Source organism: Emydura macquarii, unplaced genomic scaffold (assembly GCF_026122565.2).
Source record: "Emydura macquarii macquarii isolate MOO-44397 ecotype Brisbane River unplaced genomic scaffold, CSIRO-AGI_Emac_v2 contig_1043, whole genome shotgun sequence".
NCBI lineage: Eukaryota > Metazoa > Chordata > Testudines > Chelidae > Emydura > Emydura macquarii.
Genome location: NW_027131180.1, coordinates 4,319,774 through 4,341,125, shown reverse-complemented (window position 1 = coordinate 4,341,125; position 21,352 = coordinate 4,319,774).

Below are 21,352 nucleotides of genomic sequence, written 5' to 3'. Positions count from 1 at the left end.
CTCAAATACCATACATACTGAGGAGAAGAGTGACAAAATATAACCTTGTGGTTCGCACATGAGAGACTCCTCAGTGACTTTGAGTGGATTATGCAACCACCCTCTAGGAATTTTTGGTCCAGAGACAGCAGACCCATTCAAGAGCAAATACCAACCAACCCACAGTGTGTCCATCATGTATTTGGACTTTTTTTACGAGAAATAGAGTTGGCTGAAATGTTCCAAATGTCCATGTTTCAATGAAAACTTTAATTCAGATATCTAATTTCAACTTTTTTAATTGTGTGAGAGTGGGGATTGGTCACTGATTTCCGCATTTTCTATTGGCTCAAAAGAGATGGGAGAATCATATATGGTAACTGCAGCAGGTTAATTTCTTTGGATATTTCTTTGGGGGATGGAATGTTAACTTGATGAAGATCTCCTTAGGAAGAGAATCGCTGGTAATGAGGATTTCAGTCTTTCTGGTATCCATGGAAAAAAAGATAACTCAAAAAATGAAAAATAAAACTGGACCAGATCTATAGCTGCAACAAGCAGCATTTGATGGATGTTGCAGTCTTCCTGCAGTCCAATCCTGAGGCTGATTTGCTTGAAGCCTGTCCCCTGGCACAAATTAAAGTAGCCCACACCAGATGGTAACTGCATGAAGAGGTGTGGTACTTTTAGATATTACAAAAGCTCTTCAAGGTGAATTGTAAGTTGCCTTACATATAATTGCCTTCTGTGTTTAGAAGAAGAACTATAGCTGCATGAGAACAGCATATATAATGTGAAAAACAGGCCATGGCTTGCTTGTAGCTGGGTAATGTCTGCAAGGAAAGTTAGGGATCTGCTTCTTGAAGTGTTAGTGATTTATTTCTCAACCCTTTGTTTCTTACTGTAGAACAATAGGTTTCTACAGTAAGTCTAAATCATAAAAGACAGCACTATGAAAAAAAAATTGGACTAAGAGGAGATGTCACGGATTGCTTGTTGCTTATGACAGACAGTTCCAGAATTGCCTTTACTTATAGTGTAAAGTGTCACCAGGTGACCGAATTTTCCACTCTGTTATTATGATGGTGGCATTTTAGACCCCCCACTTTCCAGTTGTAAATTTTTGTAAATCCAGTTTCCCAGTTGTACATTTTTGCATAAGACAGTGGAGAAAATGACCCAATGTTTTTTTTCTGTCCATAGTTCTCTTGGATCCATTGCTTTCATATTTTGCTTTATTTTTTTTTTTCACTTTTTCCATACACATCAAGGGTTCACCCTAGCAATCCAGAAGACATACTTCCCAATGGCCCTGAGAAGATAAGACCATCTGTTGATTACTAGTTGTGACCTCATTTGGGATCCCTTGTCTCTTGTACTTGATGTACCCTTGACTCATAACTAGCTAGGCAGAGCAAGGTAGCTCATTGCTCTGGGCAGCCATTATAAATGTTTCCCCTTCACATACACTTTTCCTCTCCTTTCTCATCCTTTTTAATTGACTGAGTCTGCTCCCACGGTTTATTTCAGGTTCTTTCCTTACCATTTTTTATTCAGAAGGCATAATACACAAAAAAAAACATTTTTATGAACTCATTCTGGCCTTTCCTGGTAATCAATACCAGGAAGTGTAGTCAGCTGTCAGAAAATATTTTTTCAGACTAATTATGAAGAAGAATGGCAGCTTCTCATTCATCACCTTAAGCAGACGTCTGGGGAAGGAAAGAGGAATATCTAAAGTACCTGAAATTTTCCTTCCGTTACATACTTTTTGACACATACCCATTAGCAGAGTTTGGTTGTGGATAGGTTCTCTGTTTAAAGCAGAATGTTGCCATTATTAGCAGAAAGTGATCCATTCTGTCAGCTGTTTCTCAGCATAGTTTTCACAGATGACAAATAAACCCCTGTACTAATAGTCTGAGATGACAAATGATTGCTCAAACTATTAGCACAGGGGTTTATTGTCTCCTTGCAATTATTTGGGAAGTGCATGGCTCCAGAAGGAATTATACTGAATTTAGTTATGAAAAGATGGCAGCGGGCAAGTATGAGATTCAAAGCAGATGCAAGGAAGTTATCTTAACTCGATTCTGGCAAATTTTAAAAATAATTTAAAAAAACCCAACCCCAGTCTTTGTTGTTATAGATTTCTTCCACTTGCTTCTTTTCAATAAAAATAAAAATAGCGGATAGGGAGACTGTGGCACCCATACAGCTGGTATCCCAGGTTGTCCCCAAAATTGAATAGAGAGATAGGGACTTGGAAACAAACTAAAAGGCAGAACTATGATTTCTACTAAAAGAATTCAGTCCTTCTACACAAAATGAGATGCTATATATATTGGAAAAAAGCATTAAAACAAATTTCTGAAGTGGAGATGTAAAATGGAAGGGCACTGAGAGAAGCCCAACAGCTTCAGACTTTCCAGATCCCTCACAGCTTAGTTTTAATGATCTCAAGAAATTCTGCCTGCCACTTCTACATTTTAGCTCTCTTTTCACAGACTGTGGGGAGCCTATCTTTTAACGAAGTCTCCATACCCTTTCCCACCATGCCTTGGCACAGATAGGCCCACAAAAATAGCCACCATGACTGACAACATTTCCCACCCTGCCTTGCCCCATAGTTAGCCATTATTTCCTTGAGGGAAGAGGGGACTACTACACGCTACTCCAGAAATTCCAGCTTCTGATCATAAAACTGGGGACAGCACATGGGTTTCTATTCTAGCATCATGCTGAGTGCTTGAGCCTTCTTCCTCCCCTCAGTGAAAAGGCCCCCCATCCACAGTGTGGATCCGTATGAATGGGCAGAGCAGCTTGTAGCATCAGGGTCTAAAATGTGTCTGTTTAGGGACTGTTTTGTAAACCTAAGTTACTAGAAAGGAAAAATAATAGATTTTTGCCTCTGTGAGTAGCATTAGTTACTTGGGTATACAGACATGAAATCTTGATCTGAAAAAATCCATTTCTGAAATCTTGTAGTTCGGTCACATGTGACTGAATGAATCTTTTGAAATGATTAAGACAAGAGATGAAGAGAGTGTTAAATGTGGTGTTTCTGTTGCTATCTCAGCACCGACGATGGACAAGTGCTTGACCAAAAAGATGGCAGAAGGTAAATAAATGTCCATCTCTGGATCTGTGACTCATGGATATTTGACGTTTATGAAGAGAACTGCTTCAGGTGAGAAGCCTACATTTTTTAACAATGGGAACCAAATTCCCAGTACCCAGAGACCTATTTCCAGTCCCAAAAATGTGCCATCTTTAGTGTGTGCAATTATGCTTGTACGTGCAGAATGTATAGATCTAAACTTGCCCTTCAGTTGCAGTAAATACACACACAATTGCGCACACATTTTTGCATAGTAGCTGTAGGCCTGTTTTAAAAAATCACCCAAAATGGTAGATTTATTTGCCTCAGAATACTAAGGGTCTCACTCCATATCACTGCCTGCACAGAAATTATGAAAAGAAAAATCCTCAATCACCACTAAAACCACAAGTTGTAATTTCTGGATCCCAGCAAGTTTATTAATGAGTACTGAAATGGATCAGAATGAAGAGGGAATTAACATTTCAAAACAGAAAATCAGCATTTATACAAATGTGTGCCTCTTGTTATTTAGAAGCATAACAAAAAGACTCCAGAGTGAAATGCATTATGCTATATGCAGCCTGATTATTTCTGTAGAAAAGATGTGGGGAGGGAGGTTGGTTTGGTTTGCTATTTTGTTTGGTTGTTTCTTTTTTCTCAGAAAATGCTACAAAGTTTACCAGCCCCAAAAGCCAGACATTTGTAGCGGTATTAATTGGAAAACAACATAGATATTGGATGAAGCTGGATTCTCTGTTAAGTATTTTTCCATTTCACTAAGCATTTTGTGCATAATTACATTTCTTCAAGTCCTCTTGTTCAAAGATTGTGTGTGGTTCTGTGGTTATACTCAAAGATATATACCCCAAGGTGCAAAATGAGTGAAAATTGTTAATTGGAAGATTTTTTTGGATTTTGGTTGCATTTATTATTGTGGGGAGTTCTGAGGAACAAGTTTTTCTTTACCCATTACTGAGTATTTTTAAGATCGGGGGGGTGGGGGGGAGTGTCTGTGCCACAGTAGGCTTCATGGAGTTTCTGGAGGCACTTCTCCCTTTATAGGGTCAGAATTCTGCTTAGGATGGGTATTTTTTCCCTCTAAGAGCCACAATTCAGCTCTAACCTACCTAGACAGATCACTTCATCTCTGCCTGGCTCATCTGTATTGGCAAGTACATTGCATAAGTGGAACCAAGTCTCTACCTTCTCCCTACCCACTTGCCTAGGAGAGGAAATAACTCTACAGAGTCTGATTTCTCCCCACAATGTGGGTAGCCTATGTAGGTAAGTAAGAGGCTTGTAGTATGATGAGTGGAATTGATCAAAGAGGGTCACGCTTCTGGAGGGGCCAACTTTGGTGTCATACCTGCACTTCAAGAGTGCAAGCTAGTAGCCAGGCTGCTACCAGACATACACAGCCTGTCATACTGGCCTCTCTGTATACTCAGTAAAGATCTCATTCCTACAACTCTGCCTGCCAACAACACACCTCTTACTCCCCTGCACATTTGCACTAAGCAGATGAGAATCTTATCCCTAGAGCCCTGCAAATTCACAGATATCTGATTCGTAGCCACAGATATCCACAGCCGCAGACCATTTTTGCGGATCGTGGATGGCATGGATCCACATTTTATCTTTAAAGCCCTTCAAATCTGTAGATATCCGCAGATCATTTTGTGGGATTGGATGCGGATATAAATTTTGTATCCCAAGATCATGTATTAAGTAGTATTTCCCTTTGTTTAAAACCATTTAGGAGTAAATGTTCAGCACTCTTTTTAGTGTTTTCTTCCCATTAGCTAGAGATCATTTACTGTATTTATTTTATAAGTGGTATATATAAATATATTAAATCAGTGTAGTTGTCATACTATATAGAGTATTATGAAGCAGCCTTTAAACATTCATATTTTACATTTTTTTATGTATTCTTTCATGCAAAACATACTGTCAGTGGAATAATTGTATGAAACTGTGAAATTTAATAAAATATACAAGAAAAAAGAATAAGGGGGAAAGAATCCAAAAATCATAGAAAATAGTGGAGATGAAAGAACAGTCAGAAACAAAAACATTTTGTTCATTACTTATGCTGTGAAATGCTGTGAAATTGAATCTCCTTCCATCCATTTTAAGGATACTAGCAGGCATATGGCCAGTTCTTCAGCAGAATCAGAAAGAACACACACACACACAAAATCTCTATATATGTAATATATAGTAATATGATGGCAGACAGGTGTTTAAGAGTGCATTTGATAACCGGAAATGAAGTATCCAGGTGGTGAAGAGATGGAAAACCCGTATTAGGTGCATAAAGATATATCTAGTAGAGTGAGTGGATCTCAATGTGGTATAAGGTTTGTATCCCAAACATTATTTTGAACATTTTGAGTTTCACTAAAAGAATTTGTTTTGTAAAATATTTTCCCCTCTAAATGTATTGGTTTATTTTTATTCAAGTTAAATTAAAAAGAAGTTTTCCCATCCAAAAAAATTTGTACTGGCCAAAAAAACACAAAAGATAACTTTGTAATATCCTTGTTCTATTGAAGCAAATATGATGGCTTCCCAGTGACTGGAGACCAATCAGTAACTTTTAGAGAGAGTGTAACAGCTGGAATGCACTGGAAATTAGTGTGTAACACATAGAATGTATTGGAAAATGCACTGAACTAAGTATAGAGGGCCTTGGAAGCCACCCACCCATTGTGAGCTGCAATTTTCAAGAGAGAACAAGTGGTGGCATAGCACTCATGATGTTTGCCTAATAGAAGTTCAAAGGAATGTTTCACACACACCCAGACACCTAAATGAATGCCCTTAGTAACTCAGTAACTTGAGTAACTGAGGACTTGTTAGCAATATATCTGTGACAAAGCTGTAGCATTTATGACGATAAAAGAAATGGTATATATTTCTAAGCTTCCATCTCCATAGTATTACAGTGCATGACAGGCAAAGCTAATGTGTGGTACCTCAAAAAAGCGAAGCTGTCCGACTCTCCCCAAAGACTTTAAGAGACGGACACACATATGGATGCTGTTAGTACTGTTTAAGCAAGTTTAGAACTTTGCAGCAGCTACAGCACAGCACAGCGGTGCCCAGTGCACAAGCCGCTACCAAGCTGGTGGCCTACCAAGTATCTTATAATTTTAGATACTAGAAATTTACCCATATGCAGAGGGCCTACACAAGGCTTGTGAACCACACAAATGTCACTTAAAAGTCATATTTTGAAGACTTTTGCAAGAGTTGCGAAGTGTGTAGACTTTGGCCAGGCCTTCTGCACAAGAATGAATTTCTCCCTATGGGGAAAGAACTCCCTCTCTTCGAGAAAAAGATTGGGTGGCATAAATGAGTGGCCTACCTATACAGTATGGGTACTGTGTTTCTATACAAAGCACAATATTAATATCCCATGTTCTTTTTATATTCCCTAAGCAAAAAATCATTATTAGAAAGGAGTTTTCTAAAAACCCCTCTATTTTTATTAGAAAATGATTTTGCTCACAGCCATTTTCATTTGTTTTTCATTTTTCCTTTACCATATATTTTGTTTTGAATTAACGCTTTCCCATCTTCCAGGGTTCTCCTTTTTCAGAACACCTGCACCAGTCTCTCTGGCATGGTACAGATGCAATGTACTGCACCACCAGTATAATCTGTCCATAAATCTAGTTTAGCTTGCCCGCAGTGCATCACTCCAGTGTAAGGCTCATGTACTTTAGCGGTGTAAAGTTGAGACAGTGACTTGTACACCACACACCCTCTTTACTGCTGTTGAAGAAGGGAGAGGGGGATGTCCATGGACCATGCTGATCCTTGGCTGAATGTTTAGCCCCTTAGCGCCACTACAGCATCTCATGAGTTAGAGCTGCCTTCGGGATGTTCTAAAATAAACACAGGGAGAACAGCCCAACACAGAGCAGCACCACAATTAGGGGAATGCAAAGAGAACTGTAAGCCTCTTCTGCACACTATCTCAGAGCTGCGCTCTAGGCATTTCCTCTCTTTGCAACAAAGGATCTAGCCCCCAGTGCTTCATAAAGACTATTTGTCTCCTTGCTCCTTTGGACAAACCTTTCTGTGTGTTTTCAAAGACTTCTCTATTTGTCCTTCTCCTGTTTTGCTCTTTTAGCTCTTTCTCCCTCCAAACCTCTTCAGCACAGTGGTTACCTGCCACACAGCAACAAGCTTTCGTGGATAGGAAATCCAGTGAGACAATGGTTTTCATGTTATCTTAAATGCACAAAGAAAGGACCTGCCAATGACCCCAGGAAGTCATTTGCCTACAGGGAGTACAGCAACTTCAACCTCGAAGTAAAACTGAGTCTTATTATGTAGAAAGCAAGGGCAAGAAAGTTTAAGGCTGTGGATCAGTATGGATATCACAAGGATCAAAAGACCTCTGAAGGTGGTAAAATGCAATAGCTCATCCTTGTCTTTTCTAAAACAGTTATAGTGCTTAATTCTGTTGTCACTGACTGACAGTAGTTTTACACCACTATAGTTCTAGTGGCATCTAGTTTTGTTTGAGGTCAAATTTATACTGAGCCCTATTTTAACTATTCTAATTGATTTTGAGTTGCCATCAGATTCTTCACACTGTAATTAAGGAGGAAAGTCAGAATTGTTCCCAAGATAGCCTTATAACAGAATTGTATCCATCTAGTTATCCCAGGGAGATTAAAAAGATTTTTTCACTGTTGAATTGATCTGGATGTATCATCTACTGAACAAAAGCTCATGCTATGTAAATGTCAGACAAGTCTTTGGCTTGTCATCAGCTGGTGACAAACTGGCATGATCAATGGTCAAGTTGATTTCTTAGCTGGAAGATAGTTTGTTTCCTTTGCACAATTCACAAATCTTCTTTAGCAAAGCTGTTGATGGCACATTATACGTGATTTGGAAGTCAAGTTTTGTACTGATTCCTTCATTCTGTTTCTTTCTTTTGGCAGAATTTGATATTTTTGTCATTATTAAATCCTATTTTTCAGCTGAGGAGGTCAAAAGGTATTACTACTAAAAATAAGTCTTTAGGTAGCATTTTATGTACTCCTAGGATTGTACAGACATCAGCTAAGTTATCATACTCATTTTACAGACTTTAAAACTGAGACAAAAGGTGAAGCAACTCGCCTAAAATCACAAATCAAGTCAATGGAAGGGACAGAAATAGAATTCAGGACCTCCTGCCTTCTAAGCCCTATGCTTATTTCTCAGGAACTACACTGCCTTAGGCACCAGGCAAGCATTCAAGCAGTCAAGATAAGGAAATGATGAAATATGACTATTATAGCTGCAACATTCAAATCTGTATTTGAAATCCCCCAAGTCTAGTGGGGACCAAATCTGTAGGTTTGGTTTTGTCATATATAGAAATAGGGTCTGGCTGCAAAATTCAGTTCTGGATCTAGGGTCTGAACCTCTGTTAAGTGCAGGGATATTTCTATCTCAGGCCTGAGTTGAGACCATGTCTACCTGCCACACACAATAACTATACCTAACTCCAGTGGTGTAAAGGTAAACAAGAAGTGGGTAAACTAACCTAAACTAAACTGTATATTCCCCAACTGCAAAAAGGGTAAATTCCATTTACTCATGTTTCCCCTTGACTACACTACAGCTTAACTCATGATTCAATGGTTACACTCTGTCAATGTCCTTTTTACTTGTGTAGAAAGTAAGACGAGACACTAGGAATATGCTTTAACTTGACCTCAATTTTATTAACTTAATGCATCTGGAAATCTGTCAACAGTAACTTTTCTGACAAGGCCAGTCTTCCTTTAATAATTTGTACCAACTGGGAGAAGGCTGCCCATCATCCTCCAAATCAATTAATTTGCTCCTAACACTATTGTTGTCAACCAATCCCTCTCTCCCCAAGTCCTTCCCTTGTACAAGAGTTGCAGGTCTGAGAAAAATTAGGTGGTTCCTTGCTGTACCAAACACTAGGAGCCCCAACCTCTTCCCCACTCTCTTTTGGAGATGCCTTACTCTGCTCCTGATTCCAATTCCAGGTTATCAGAGAACTGGACTCCCTATTAAATGAACAGCTGCCCAGTTATGACCTCACAACCTATCCTACTTACAGAGTCTCTATACCCCTGACAAGAAGGGGGGGGTATATATACTTCTGAGGCTATAGGTTGTGGTTGGGGGAGGCAGGTAATTTGTGATTTTCATTCAGCTTTCACCCAAAAATCTCATGATTCATTCGAATTGGTTCTGAATTTGGAAACTTTTGGAGAGAATCTCAATATTTAAAGCCAACATCCCACATTATTGTAGCTTTTCCACCTAAGAAATGTACAAGTTTTCACGTTTCATAATTCAGCAATCAAAGACCACACAGAGATGTTCCTGTGCTCCTTGCTTGTCTGAACCCAACTATTTATCACCCATCCTGTTTTTCTCCTGTTTCTTCCTGGACACCTGATGGCTTCTGATCTGGAAAAGGAAGATATGAATGATTTATAAGTAAGGATTATGGTCAGAAAAGTGGCTATATAAAAATGACATCACCTTTCTCAACAGATCTGCACCCTATGTGCGTTCAGAATTAGGTCTGTTTTCTTCTCTGATAAAAACAGATTTTTACTCCTGCTCCTCCTGTTGGCTCTGCATTGTCAATATGACTGAATGAACTGGATTCTTTTCCTCATCAATAGAATTGTTAACTAGGTTCCAGTTGCAGAGTATTTATTGTTCATGAGGAAGTGTGAGCCAGAGAAGCGACATAGCTTGATTTTTCACATCTTCTAGTGCACTTCCACAACAGCAGTTAGAAAGCCAATTTTTATTTGTGCACTGTTCAAAACTCCTTTTTCTCAATCTAATTTTCACCCTTCTACATTTTCACACAGATAACATTTCCCTTTGAACATGTTTCTGGTGACTGTAGGGAAGGGCAAAGATTTATTGCACTAATTTCAGCTATCTGGCACAAATACGTTTCAAATCACAAGAAGTTACAAATGACCCCATTTTCATAGTGAATCATGTGTTTTAAAATTTGCGAATTCATATTTGCATAGCACAGCTCTGGAGAAAAATGGATCTGAAACAAACAAAAAGTTTAACAGTTGTCATCCCTACTGACTGGTTTCCCCATTGGGGAAGCTGCTGAGAAGTAATCTGTATGTCAATTAGCAGCAATGGGCCATGAAAGCCAAGGAGGAATATAGAGCACAGGGACTCTGCTGGTCATAGAAGCATCACAGGGCATCTGGACCTAAAAGTAACCTCTGATGTTATTGAACTGCTTAAAGTATTATGCTTGTAGAAGTAAACCAGCTTAGAGTACAGTCAATTTAGCATTTCAGTAGTTCAAATTTTCTATGCATAAAACTTAGTGCTTAAAGATGCTAGGAAAGCTGCAATCACTTGGCTTTTACAACCATGTAAACTTAAGAAGCTCAGATGGAGTAGGTACTATCACTCTCTGCAAAATTTAAGCCTGGTAGTGCAGGGACTTCAAAGAGCTTAACAGCTTCACAGGACTCTAGGTGGTAGGGCTCGCCACTAACCTTACTGAGCTTCTCAAATGTTCTGGTTGTAGAAGCAAAGCTGGTTGCAGCAATTGCTCAGATGAGTATTTTGTGGCTTTAAGTATTTCATCCTTGGCTTGGCTGAGCTCAACACTGGTTCACCCCTGCAAGCTTTTTACAGCACATGCTCTAAAGTGCAAGAAGGGAATTCTTCTACACAAACTCTTCGGAGCTTGCGGCCATATACAACTCTCTGTTCCCTTCACATAATGTTTGTTCTGAAAATTCATACAAAACTCCTGCTACTTCTCTCTCTCTCTTTCTCAGTGGCTAACCCACAGAAGTTTTCTAAGCCACCCTGTAGGACCCTGCCACTGGCAGTGATTTCTTTTTTTTCACTTTTAGAGTCTTTTTTTTCCAAAGTAAATTCCTATATGAAAAGCTTTGTGCCAGATTGTGGCCTGGTCCTATGTGTCCATGGCGGAGCATAAGGGGAATACGACTCCACACACACTGCCTTAGGCAGCCGCCCTGAATCTCTGCTGCAAGTGGGAGCAGGGACTGTGTGCCTCTTAGCTTCCCAGAAAAGGGGGGTGGGAAGTGGGTGGAGCCCTGGCAGCACAGAGCTTTGGTCAGAACCAGTAGCAGATCTGAACCCCAACAGGAAACAGAAACAGCAAAGAAATTGTGACTGTGGGTATGTCTGCACTGCAACGTAAGCTTATGCTTGAGTCTGGGCTCAAGCTTAGATTCCCTTGCAACTCCACTGCAATTGCGCTAACCCAGAGCTGAGACCCATGGTCCCAACACCCCTGCAGGGATGGAAGATCCAATCCTGAGTCAAGCCCAGGACCCAGGCGCTGAGTCCCATTACTTTGCAGTGCAGCCACAGCTCCGCTTCACTCAGATCCTGGAAGTATCCCACAATTCTATGGGAGAGCTTCCTTAATTTTCTCTATCCAAACAAATCCTCTCTATTGAAAATGGAAGCCCTCCCTGACACCTTGCCAAATGCAGCAGCTCTGGTCAGCATTAATCCATTGCGTTCTGATCACCAATCTGCAAGCACACTATCAGAGAAGCCTCCTGGGTTGCAATGGAGAGTGAGCTGATCAAGCCTTTTGCAAAGCAAGCTGCTGCCTGCTAACCTGCAGGATGGGCAGTAAAGTTTTCACACAGCACACCACGTTCCCTAGGGCTAGAGCATCCACATTTTGGGGAGAGGGGCCACAGGGACTCTGGGATATGGTTACTTTGACTCGGGTCTGTGCACTGCAGTGTGGATGCCACAGCCCTAGGTTTGAGCATGGGTCAGAAAATTCTTAACCTAGGGCAAAAATACAGGGTAGAGGCTCAAGCCCAGGGTTCTCTAACATAGGTCAGCTGACTCAAGCCCCACTAACCCTGGGCTTACATTGCACTGTAGACATACCGTCTGAGTACAGTTCCTCCCCCGAGCTCCTCCTGTAGCTATTCACCATCTCTTACACAGGACTAGAAGTAAAAGCACAATCAAGCCCATAGTTAACTTAAAGTTAGGCCATTATAAAAAATATATAAACTGTATAAAAACGGGTAATAAACACTTTGGAAATAAAAGAAAATTTAAGGTTAGAAAAGTAGAGAAATAAATAAAGATCATTTAAAAATAGATATTCCTTTACAATTCAGTTAATGACAATATTGACTTGTGAAAAAATGTCATACACTTTTCAATAATAACTTTAGCTCTGACCTACAAGACATACTTAAAAATTCTGTCAACATATATAATGCATCACTTAGATACACTACATAGTCACAGATATTATACATATATTGGTGATGGCGCATGTGCTGAAAGAGTTTGCAGGTATGCCTTTTGGGTTCATGTAAGGTGAATTCTCACATTAGTATTGTCATTCACCAAACATATTAGCTATACATTATCTTAATTGGTTATTTTTGTACCTTTTAAGGCTTAAGAGGTTTTATTGTAATGTTAATTTTATGTGTTTGAGCAATGATTATATTTATGTATCAAATTTAACTGTAAGCTTTGCTTTTCTACACTGCTTATCTAATATGCTACATATGGGAAATTTTCACCAGCATAGCTGACAGTGTAGTTACACTAGTGCAAAACCTTAATGTAGATACATTGTACAAACCCCTGTAGCTATGTTTGTAGAATGCCTAATACCATAGTGCCTCAATTTGGTTGGCTTGTAAGCCTACCACAGTATAAATATTAAATAATATTAAGTAGCTATTCAAATGCAAATATATTTTTTAAAAGTGTATAGAAAAGGACTAAGTTAACGTGTGTGTATGTGTGAATAGATAATATTGTACAGTGGCAGCAATTAAACATGTTTCAAATGCATTTGCAAGTAGTTGATGTTACCAAAATTAGTCAAACCTTTCTGAACTTGGTTCTGTTTCAGTGCAAGTCTAATGAGCTGACTAAGACTGGTTCTTATTTTAACCAGTCTGATTTACCCTTCCCTGATCTTTATTCCAAGCAAAAGTAAATTCTTCCCAAACATGGTATTTTTTGTATGGTCGTTGCACAGAAAAACCATCATGAAATTAATCATAAAAATGACAAATATGATATAAATAAGCAGGCATATATACTCTGCAGTTATACTGAAAATTTCAAAAAGCTTGCATTATCAAGACATACATGCCAAATGTAAGGGGGGTTTAATGGATCTCCTTTACTTGTATAGTACTATATATGTAAATGTGTTCAGTACATGGGACCAATCCTCAGTTCTTTGTGCACCTCAAACTGCTATTTTTGGAGGAGTAGAGAGCATATCTACAGAGTAAGCAATCAGCGAAAATGTATATTTTAAAGGTAATTAAGGTATTTTATTTCTAAACTATTCTTAAATGTACTATTAAGCACTAAAAACATCTATAGTGGAAAATATTCACTTGATACTTTATTTTTAACATTTAATTTTTATTTTGAAAAACAGACAAAAACGGACTAGCATCCTTGAGTATAACAATAAAAGGTGAAGTCTGTATAAAAAGGTATTGTTACATATTATTTGTATTACAGCAACATTTATGAGCTTGATCAAGGATTAGGGCTCTATGGTGCATGGTGCTTCACAAACAAGTAATAAAAAGCCAGTACCTGTCCCAGAGAGTTTACAATCTAGGCTGATGACACAATGGGACAGGTGAATGAAATAGGTTAACAAAGAATTGGGGGAGAACAAAATAACAAGGTATTTGCAGTGGTTTGATTGACGGAACTTGTTATCCTCTGCCTCCATTAGCTAAGGCTGATGTGTTTTAGCAACAAGTGTACCCTGTTACTAGTTCAGATTAGAGGCCTCTGACACTTTCCAGCCAAAAATAGTTCATATGCCTTCTAGTGGGAATTATTTCTAAAACTAAAAAGTGTGTAACAATACATTGCGATATTAAGAGCGCCTAATAATGACCCAAAAATTAAACTTAAGGCAGAAGGACAAATTAGTAAATCTCTTTGAAATGCCCCCACTAGTTTACAAATGTACATTTTTGCCATGTCTGTTTCTTGCTCCTGTGGTGGAAGCAGCTGCATGTTGGCATTTGTTGCAGCAGAAGCAGCAGCACCATCTTCTGGATGAAGCAAAGTGAAAGAGCGAGAGAGACAAATTATCATGAGGGGTAATGAGAAACTAAAAAAATATAGTGGGTTTCTTTCCCAGTTTTGCTGTGCACATGCTCCAGACTGATTTGAAGTGAAGAAATTGCAGCTGCCACAGAATGTCCTGACGATTTATCAACAACTCTGCAGATGCAGGCGTGTATCCCTGGTACACAGAGTGCAGGCTTTTATCTATTCCTTTTTGCACTAGCATGGGAGATGTGCTCATATGTAAGTTTAAGATTGCACCCTTCTTTGATGCTTTTATATAAAATAAATAAGATGAAATTGCCATAAAGTTAGATAACATTTAATTTCATGAATTCTCAGACACTAGTGGTGTTTTCTGTTCCTTGTGTTACCATCAGAAAAGTCAGTGATGATAAACTGAAGAACAATATGGTATGTTTACAGGGCTCTTTTTTATCATGAAAAAGAATCTTCCAGTGCTCTATCTAAAGTACCAAACACCATCTCACCATCATCATCCCACAGCTTTCTGTCCTGCAAAGACCTCAAGGTGCTGGTTCATCCTTAGAAGTGGTAGAACTCACTAAGGCAGTGCAAACAAATTCCGTGGGACCTAAGAAAGACAAATATATGTTGTGATCCATATCTATTTAAAATGGCCAGAGATATTTTGCATGTTCTCTATAATATTAGCACATACCACTGAAGTAATAAGCATTTTGAATTAGACCACAAAAAGACTTAGCATTGCAACACCTAACTTGTAGGTAACCTGTCACCTAGTGGAATTCACAATCCTGCATTTAGGTGCCCAAACTCCCCATACAATGCAAGGGGAAAGTTAGGATGGGACCCTCATAAGCCAACGAGATAAATTGGGATCCCCCTAAACTAGCAAGTAGGAAATACTAGGGAGTGGGGTGGGACCATAGCAGAGAAGTGAAAATGATCCATAATTTACTTTATTAGGGTCACAGCTATTGCAGGAGTCATGGACACGATGACAATGGTGTTTGACTTCAGAGCTCTAATTCAGGTCATGTCACTTGAACCAATTTTGCTTCCTGAAATCACTTGTGTATCAGACCCCCATTCCAATTCGATGAAGTGGCTGTCTGCCCATGAAAGCTAATGCCCAAATAAATTTGTTAGTCTTTAAGGTGCCACAGAACTCTCGTTGTTTTGCTAAAAACGGACTAACCCAGCTACCCCTCTGGAACTCATTCCAATCAGTATTTCACAAATTCATGAAGCTATATGGAATCACACATTTAACCATAACCCCATTCTGGCTCCATTTAAAAAAAAAAAAAAGAACTATAGTCCATGAAATCAGAAAAGGGCACACAGAGAAAGAGACTGGCCATTTTCTTATTTTCATATAGATAAATCCAAAGTACTTCACTTAGGAAGGAAAAATTAAAATGCACAGCTGCAAAATGGAGAATAACTGTCTGGGGAGTAGTACTACGGAAAAGGATCTCCAGATCCCCAGATTACAAACTGAATATGAGTCAACGGTGTGATGCACTTATGGACTAATATTCTGGGGTGTATTAATAGGAGTGTCGTGTGTAAATAACGGGAGGTAATTGTCCCACTCCACTTAGCACTGATGAGGCCTCCACTGGAGTACTGTGTCTGATTCCGGATGCCGCATTCTAGGAAAGATGTGAAGAAAATAGAAAGAGTCCAGAGGACAGCAACAAAAATGATACAAGGTTAAGAAAACCTGACTTATGAGCAAAGGGTAAAAAAACAGGGGGCATGTTTAGTCTTAAGAAAAGAGGACTGAGGGAGACCTGATAAGAGCCTTCAAATGTGCTAAGTGCTTCTATAAAAAGGATGGGGGAAATCAATTGTTCTCCATGTCCACTGAAGGTAGAACAAGAAGTAACAGGCTTAATCTGCAGAGAGAGAGATTTAGATTAGATATAAGGGAAATCTTTCTAACGATAAGTGTAATTAAGATCTTGAGTAGGCTTCCAAGGGAAGTTGTGGAATCCCTGTCATTGGAAGTTTTTAAAAACAGGTTGGACAAACACCTGTCAGAGTAGTCTAGGTTTACTTGGTCCTGCCATAGCACAGGGGGCTGGACTTCATGACTTCGAAGTCCCTTCCTGCCCTATATTTTCTATGCTCTAAACAGCAGCACTGGCCAGGCACCATCTGTTTGGATGAAACATTTATTCTCAACTGGATCTCATAAAACCAGACCTTTGAGGGTATGTTTATAAGCTGCAGATAGAACAAGCCATTAGTAGACAACATACCTCAATGTAATTCTACTATGAATTAATACAAAGACTGGCATTGAGACCAAAAGCAGGTCCTATTCAATGACAATTAAGTCCAGCATTGTATACAGTAAAATGTAAATATACAACATCTGGGACAGCCACATCGATCTGTGTATGTGGCAGCCACAACCTATTTTACCTAACTTGTGACAGCGACTCCTTTATTACCACTGGCAATACCATTGACTGAGTTACAAAACAAAAATCTAGTGACTGCTACAAATATTCCGTTGAGGAAGCAGAGCAAGAACTAACATATGCCTCAGCTAACCAGAGATGCCACAGTGTGGAAGGTCAAGAAACTGCATTGGCGTAATCAAGAAAAGATCACATAGGGACAATATGAAACACACACTGTCCAACTTGAGAGAGATTTACCTTCCATCTGAATGATTATTGGTTAGTTAAATAAATGTAGGCCCTCATCCTGCAAAGACTCATGCACGTGCTTAACTTCTTGAACTGTGGGAAGTCCCGCTATAATGCATAAAATTAAATATTTATTTAATATCTTCCAGACCAATAATGAAAAAGGGGTAAACAGTGCCTTAATTAACTCTACAGATGATACTTACCTGAGACCAGTGCAACCAGAGAGATAATACAAAGGCTTCTAGAGAAGCTAGAAATATTGGCAGGAAATAAACAAATAAGAGATTCATCTTGGAAAAACTTAATACATTCGAAATACAGTCAGTGGGAGAGAAATACTTAGAGACTAGTAATTGCAAAGAATTAAGGGTGATAGTGGACCATTGCTGATTAAAATGTATAGCCATTTGTTGAAATAACTTGCACTACACTCACAGTTCATTATCACAAATGTATGGGAGACCAAATAACTAAATTTAGCAAAGTTTTATTAATTAATGACAAAGTAATACAATGCAAAAAGGAGACATACATCTCCTTTGGGGAAGCAATTCTTAACTCACAGCACGTTCGCTTCACGCAGAAGATCTGCGTCGAAGATAAACCTTCAAAATTACTTCTATTTATAATAGGATTGTTTACAAATTAGAATGTACTTTTTATATCACTGAAGAATCAATTCACTAGTTTCTACCACTTTCATAACTTACTGTTTTGTATCTTTCCTTATTTCTTCTTTTGGTTACCACATTTCAGATACCAATAGTCATGAAGGCATCTCCTAATCTTGTACTAGGTCACAGAACAGATGTATCTTATCTTTGACAGGTTTTATATTCATTACCGCCATTAGCATACGTTTAGCTTTGCTGAGTATTGTGGGATATACCTCACTTGACATACATGAGCAAAGTCAACTGAATTGTGGGAAAGACATAATACAATTCAGCTAAAATAAGTGTCCACATTCTGGGTATAATACAATATTAATATGGGATGTTCTATGCCTAACGTATATGTGTTGACTAGCACTATCTATCTATGGTGACAAAATAATAATAATATTTAGCCATTCTATATCATACTTCACCTACAGATCTTGAAGTGTTTTTTTTTCAATAATGGTAATTATTTGTCATCTCCATTTTACACATGAGGAAACTGAGGCACAGAGAGGTGATGTGACTAGCCCAGGTGCACACAGCAGGACCCTAGCAGAGAAGGTCAGTTGCCTTCAGTCCACTGGGCCTCACTCTCTCCATTTAAATGTGTCATAAAAGTATAGCCTGGTTAAACAGGAAAGGTAGAGACTTAGGATAATAAGCATCTACAAGAAGTCTAAGTCTGGGGACACTGTGAAAGAAGTGGTAAAAGCCTCATTTGCTTCACTTATTTGAAATTAAACTGGAAAAAAAGCAGTGAAAAATATTCTGTAAGAGAAAAACTTCAATGAATGATCACATCCAACATGACCCAATGTACTTAGTATTTGCCATGTTTAATGTCTATGATGCTGTCATTTAAGAAACTCTGCAACAGTAATTCCTACTTAACCTAGAGGAAGCTCCCAGTACCTGAGTGCCAGTCTCTTTTCATGACTGATTTCTTCCTCAAATTCTTCAATTTACTTTCCATGACCTATTGAGACTTATAAAAGTCACTTAGATGAAATGATATAATTAGTTCTTTCTTGTTAAAGGCTTCATTGCTGTGCATGGACTTTATGACCCCCTTGTTTTTACAACACTTTAGCCCTCAGAATAATGACTCGTTTACAGTGAGCCTTTCATACTTCAGCTCATATCATAGGAAGTTAGCATTAGAGACTCATTTAGAATTAATGAGGAGAGGAAGGACATGAAAACATTGAGTCAGTTATGTATTAATAATAGGGTGTTATTTAAACAAATCACACACAGCAGAATAAGTTGCTTTGTTTATCAACAAGGGAAAGGCAAAATATGTGGCTTTCAGTGTCCCGAAAGCAGCCATCAGAGTAGACAGAGAAACGTCAGAAGAAGTAAGTCATTTTACCTATCTAGAGAGTAAGATGTGCAATGATGGTGACTTCAGTGGTCTCTCACTCTCAAATGGGGAGGGAAGCCACTCCTTCTCACTGTGCTAGGCAGCAGCAGTCGGGCTCGGGTCCTATCTGCGGGCAGAGCAGTAAGCCGTCTACAGCTCGCAGCCGCCTAGTAGGGGCAAACAACCATTAAGAGTCTGGAGCCCTAGCCCCCTCAGGTGGGGCAGAGCAGTCAGCAGTCTCTGGCCCGGAGTTTCCTTGTTACCGCTGACATCAATCAAGAATCTATAAGGGAGGATCTGGCCCTCTGGTTGGGAGCAGGTGGGAGCACACAGTCTAGGGCTCTGGCCCTCTGGGCAGGGCAGAGCAAGGACCACCAAACAATGTAGGAGCTCAGGCACTTTCCAGTCAAAAATTGGACACCAGGTAACCCTACTGCCAGCCGAGGCAGCCCCCAAGAACCCAGCACCATCTCACTGGCCGTAAGAGACTGAGGAAGAGGCCTAGTAGCACCAGGCTAAAAGAAACCTGCATGACTGCAGCTTGGAGACCATGTGGAGTTCTGACCCCACCGAACTTATAGTTGCCTTGCCTGCAGGAACCTGGGATTACAACAGGATGCCACCCAAGGTCCATGAGGGGGCACTACTAGAGACAAGCCACCACAGATATTTGGACTGTAGGGGCCACATCCCAAACTGAAGGGGCAGTGAAAGGAAGTAGCCCAGGGGCAGTGGATGTAGAGACCCCATACTTACACAGGGCCCTGGACTTGGATGTGTGGAGTGGAAGGGCCCAAGTCCTCAATTCTACCCCCCGTCCCCCGCCTTAAAGGCCGAGGCATCTCAACCAAACAAGGGCCAGAAATCAAGCGCTCCAACCAATGGGGCCTCCAAGCCCCCGTTACAGCCACCAACATGACTTTCATGTCAAGTGATAATATAGACACACCTGGGCTTCCTGAATGATTAAAGAGAGCTTCCTAGAGAAACATTACACAGAACAATGGCGAAAGAAGCCAAATCCATCAATATGAAAGAAGCCTGAACAGATCAACTCAAAATTGAAATAAACACCAGAAACTGGTGCATGCCCTGTGCACCTGAAGGTGTAGGAGAGCAAAGAAAGAAAGAGGGAAGATTATTTAAAACTTCATAAAATTGGATTGATTCTGCTTAACTTCTTTAGAGATGCTTATTACCCCTTAGTTTTCGCTCAGTTTTCGCTGGTAGCTTCTGCCTGAATGGCACCTTAACTGGAACTTGTCTAGACCTGAAAACCAGCTTTAGTACCCTTTGGTCCCATCCCCCTTTGCCAATAAGCCCCTTTCACCTTTTCATACAGTCTGTTGGGTATGCCATTTTATCCCCTCCTTCCCCACCCCCCACATTCCCACACATATCTTGCATAGTCCCCCATCCTTTTGGGAAGCGGGGTCAGGGGTTATTTGTATTTTGTTTGTATTAGTCACCACAAACAATTTGCCACCTTGGTCTCTCCTGGCCAAATAGAAGTAAGAGACCATCAGCACCAGCCACTCATTAAAACAAAAAGGCAACAAGCTAGAGTTTGAATAAGCCAAACAAAAATACAACAAATCTGTTTCCCCCTTCAGCTCAATGGAAAGCTGCAATGATGCATTCTTGCCACCAAGTGATGCTGTGTGAGGTGATACATCTGCGACACTCCCATATCCAATTGTACAACTCAAGATTCCAGCTAGTAGAAAACAGTGCAAAATACTCCACTGAGGACAGAATGCCTGGATCTCTACTTTTCATAATATAGGTGCAGAAGAGGAATCTAGCTCTGCAATGTGGACTCTGCAGTTATTTTCTCCTTCTTTCTTTCTTTCTTTCTTTCTTTCTCCTTCAGGCATTGAATAAGGTAAAAATGGTTTGTAATTAAAGCTGGTGGAAACCAGAAAAATAACGTTTCCAGATAATTCAAAATTGTTTCTATTTCTCAGGGTTTGAAATGGTTCCATTTTCCACAAAAGTTTGTGACATTTTTATGAATTTGATTCCCAATTTTTATAAATGTGCTCCAAAACATTATCAAACATTTTGTTTACTAAAAATTGTATTTTCAATAAATGAAAATGCTCAACATTTATTTTGCACTCAATTTCACTACAATTTTTCCATTTAAAAATAAAAATCAATAAAAACATCAGAGAAAAATAGTGAGAAACTGAACATATGGGAGATGTTGACCATTTATCTTTTTTTTTCCCCAAAAAATTTGTTTTCCAGAAAGGGGCATTTTTTGTCTGAATATTTTTTTGGGCAGAAATGTTTGACGAGTTCTGGCTTTAACATAGGCTATGTCTATATTGCCGATCACTGCTGCAGGCGTGTAGGGTATATGTAGCTATATATGGCAGTGAAAAGCAGGCTGCATCCATACTGCTTTGCATAGCTACATATGTCAGAGAAAGCCAGCAGGGAAAGTTTCTGGCTTCTGCTG